The following is a 4,391-nucleotide window of genomic DNA, read 5'->3' on the forward strand; positions in this document are numbered from 1 at the left end:
CTAACTAACTAACTAACTGTGCATCCTTATATGCATATTCGTGGCACCTTGGGTGACACCAAACTTAGTTTGGAGCATTGTGATGAAAAAGTCTTTGTTCAAAGCTACAAGACTAGCATGCTCTGAGTTGCATTCATGCTTTCTTGGCATGCTTTGAACACCAAACTTGTTCTTCACTATATACTGCATAACAAGGATTTCACCAAGTGTTAGTCAAGCTTGGGTTGGAATTCATAAAAATTGACTTATTAACTATTTTCTAAAAGCATATAAAACATGGGTTGCCTCCCATGAAGCGCTTCTTTAGAGTCACTAGCTTGACGTTTCGCCTTCATCAGGGAGGTCGATAGTGCTTCAAGTCTTCTCCTCTGGCAGTAGACCTATATCCAGTAGTTGTATCAATGATCTCTACATGTTCCAAGGAGAGAACTCTGTTGATAGCGAAGACCTTAGGTAGCTGAGATGGCACAGTGGGGAGATCAGGGGGGATATCTGGGAAGTAAGCTGAAATCACTTTATCCCCTGGAGAGAAGTCCTCTGTAGGGATCTTTTTGTTCCTCCACCTCCTTGGTACCTTCTTCTTTGTTCCTTGTGCTGTTGTCTTACTCTTTGTGGCCTCTTCTTCTAAAGGAATTTTGATGTTGTCTTCACATGCCTCTGGTGGTTTAGGTTCTTCCAGCTTTTCCTTGAGCTGTGACAGCTGCTTGTTTCCTTGTCCATCAACCAAGGGAATCTCCGGATGAGCTTGTTGTTCTTCAGTACTCATCTCTTCCTTCAGTATCTCACTGTTATCCTTCCTTGGTTCTTTGTTCTCTTGATCTGTTTCTTGTGAGTGTTTGAAAACAGTGAAGGTGAGCTGTTCATCATGGATCCTCAAAATTAGCTCCCCTCGCTCCACATCTATGAGTGCTCTGGCTGTAGCTAGGAATGGTCTTCCCAATATGATTGGGTCAGTGTAACTCTCTTCCATGTCCAATATGACAAAGTCTGCTGAGAGGAAGTATTTCCCAACCTTTACCAACACATTTTCCACCACTCCTATTGCTTGTTTTTGAGTTTTGTCAGCCAGCCTGATGACTACATCTGTGGGCATTATCTCATTGATCTGCAGGCTTTTCACAAGGGATAAGGGTATTAAGTTGATGCTTGCTCCCAAATCGCAGAGTGCTCTATCAAACATTGTTTCTCCTATGGCACAGGGGATATGAAAACTCCCTGGGTCCTTTCTTTTTGTAGGCAACTCTGGTTGAATGAGGGCGCTGCACTCCTTGTTCATCACTATAGTTTGGCCTCCCTTGAGTGAGCTTTTCCTGGGAAGCAGTTCCTTCATATACTTGATGTATGCAGGCATTTGTTGGATGGTCTTGATGAATGGTATGTTTACATGCAGAGAAGCAAACAAGTCAAGAAATCTTGAGTATATTCTCTTCTCCACAGCACCATCGAGTAGTTGAGGAAATGGTGCATAGAGTCTCAGCAGCTCCTGTTGTGAGATTTTTGGTTCTTGGTGATCTTTTTCCTTCTCCTCTGCTGAGGTATCTCCAGGTTGTTCTGACGGCTTGTTTGGCTTGTCCTCAGTCTCCTTATCACTTATAGTGACCATCTTGCAATCTTTCCACCTTACTTTCTTTGTTTCTCTTCTCGGATTTTTCTCTGTGTCACTTGGGAATCCATCTGTAGGTTTGGGAATCTGCTCAGAGAGATACCCTACTTGAGATTCCAACCTCTTGATGGTGTCTCCCTGGTTCTTAAAATTTGCTCGCACTTCCTCCTTGAACGCCTTGTTATCTTGAATCTCTTTGCCTATGCCTTCAAGTAGATTCTCAATCCTTGAGAGTCTGTCATCAAATGATGGGTGATTGGGATTAGAAGTCGAAGGATGAGGAGTGTTATTTTGGTTTTGATATGGGTGTGGAGAGGTATTGTCATGGTGGTGTTGATATGTTCTTTGTGTGAATTGTTGGTGAGCTGCATTGTTGTTGGGGTTGTGACGTCTCTGATCTTGGCCTTGATCTTGTTGATTCCCCCACCTAAAGTTTGGGTGATTTCTCCATCCAGGGTTGTAGGTCTTGGAGTATGGATCATGGTTTTGCCTAGATGAATTCCCAATGTAGTTGGCTTGCTCCTGACTACCCTTTGCTTCTTCATTCACTCCTTCTTGGGTTGCTGATAAAGTGGTGATTGCTGCTACTTGGTTCCTCTCCATCTTCTTGGTGAGGTCAGCCAGCTGCTTAGTAATGAGCTTATTTTGGGCCAGCAGAGCATCTACATTGTTTAGCTCCATCACTCCTCTAGTGTTCCCTCTTTCAGAAGCATAGAAATAGTCATTTTCTGCTACAGTCTCAATGACATCTATGGCTTCTTCAATGGTCTTCTTCTTGTTCAAAGATCCCCCGGATGAGTGGTCTACTGCTTTCTTTGATTCATAAGAAAGGCCTTCATAGAAAATGTGTAGCTGCACCCATTCATTGAATATATCTGGTGGACACCTCCTTGTCAGGTCCTTAAACCTCTCCCATGCTTCATATAGAGTCTCACCATCTTGTTGCCTGAAAGTTTGGACCTCAGCTCTCAGCCTGTTGATTCTTTGGGGAGCATAGAATCTGGCTAAAAATTTGTTCACCACATCTTCCCAAGTTGTCAAACTCTCCTTCGGAAAAGACTCCAGCCACTTGGCTGCCTTATCCTTGAGTGAGAATGGAAATAAGAGCAGTCTATAGGCGTCATGATGAACACCATTAGACTTCACCGTGTCACATATACTCAGGAAGGTGGTTAGATGTTGATTGGGGTCTTCTTGGACTCCTCCGAACGAACGAACAGCTGTTCTGAACAAGGGTGATGAGCTGCGGTTTTAGTTCAAAATTATTGGCATGGATGGTCGGCTTTTGAATGCTACTTCCACAGTTTCCTGGGTTTGGATTGATGTAAGAGCCTAAAACTCTTCTCTCCTCCCCAGCATGATTTGCTCGACCTTCTCTGCCATGGTTGTGAGCTTCTTCTTCATGATGGTTTTCCATGTTTTCTTCCATGTTTGGTTCAAAGTATTCCTCCTCTTGCTCGGCACCCACTACTCATTTTTCTCTTGCTTCCCTCCTTAATCTAAGGAAGGTCCTCTCAAGTTCTGAATCAAAGGAAGTTGAAGCCTCGCTTCTTCTCCCTGTCATAAAACTAACAAAGCACAAGCAAGGAAAATAGATGCAGAAAGTATTTCTGTTAGAATTACTGTTAGTGTGAGTGATGCAATATATCAAACAGTTAGTGGGTCAGTGAATTGAATTGTAAATAACTAAAAAAAAATGAAAAAGTAGGGGGAGGGGGAGAAATTAGCTAAAACTGAAAGTAAATTACTCAAACAGAAAATTAAATCAAACAAACTAAAAATGCTCAATCTAGTTATCCTCCAATTTAATCATTGTTGATTCAAAATCAATCCTCGGCAACGGCACCATAAACTTGATACGCAGAAAACTTGTCTCGCAACAAATTTCCTTCGGCAAGTGTACCGAATTCGTCGTCAAGTAAAAACTCACAATAGAGTGAGGTCGAATCCCACAGAGATTGATTGATCAAGCAACTTTAATTAAAGGAATGTTCTAGTTGAGCGAACCAGAATTTGAGTTGAGAATTTCAAAAAATTAAATGGCGGGAAAGTAAATAGTGGTAACAGTAAATGCTGGAAATAAAGAGCTGAATGTAAATGGCGGAAAGTAAATTGCAGAATCTTAAATGGGGATGGGGCAATTGCTCATAAAAGTAAATGGCAGAAATTAAAGAGAATGGGTAAGATCAGAAATGGGGAGTTCATTAGGCTCAGGAGATGTTGCGTTCTTCGGATCAAGTTCATTTTCATCTCTTCCTCAATCAATGCATTCATTGATCTCCTTGGCAATCTTAAGTGATCGAATTACAATTCCTTGTAATTCAATCTCTCAAATCTTGATCAATAGCCAATTCCTTGGTCAATTGCTCATGAGAAGAGCTGAAGTATGGTCAATGATTATACCACATGCATTTCCCAAATCAAGTGTTGGAAGGATTATAGTCACATATCCATCCACACCCAATTTGGTCCAGCATGAGAAAGCATTTCTAGCATGATCCCTTCATTCCTCTTTCAAGGTTCAGAAGAGATCCAAGTATGAATAGCTTCTTTTCCAAGATAACTACCCAATTGGATGAAGATCGAAAGCTTTCTAGTAAAATCAAGAGAAAAGATAGAAGAAGGAGAATGAAAACTAAAATTGATCCATCAAATTACAACAGAGCTCCCTAACCCAATGAAAGGGGTTTAGTTGTTGATAGCTCTGGAAAATGAAAACAAAGATGGAAAATACATGCTGAAAGTAAACTAGAAGTGCAGAGAAAGTAAAATACAGAGAGTAATTCTA

The 4,391-nt window shown here is 41.3% G+C and overlaps 1 non-coding gene across 1 annotated transcript; it reads left to right on the top strand.

The window, feature by feature from the left end:
* Nucleotides 1-2,471: 2,471 nt before the first annotated feature.
* On the top strand, nucleotides 2,472-2,578 carry LOC112739252 (small nucleolar RNA R71). The gene has a single exon (XR_003170187.1). It is a non-coding gene; the product is annotated as a small nucleolar RNA R71 (small nucleolar RNA).
* The last annotated feature ends 1,813 nt before the right edge of the window (nucleotides 2,579-4,391 follow it).

This window comes from Arachis hypogaea, chromosome 13 (assembly GCF_003086295.3).
Source record: "Arachis hypogaea cultivar Tifrunner chromosome 13, arahy.Tifrunner.gnm2.J5K5, whole genome shotgun sequence".
In the NCBI taxonomy this organism is placed as follows: domain Eukaryota; kingdom Viridiplantae; phylum Streptophyta; class Magnoliopsida; order Fabales; family Fabaceae; genus Arachis; species Arachis hypogaea.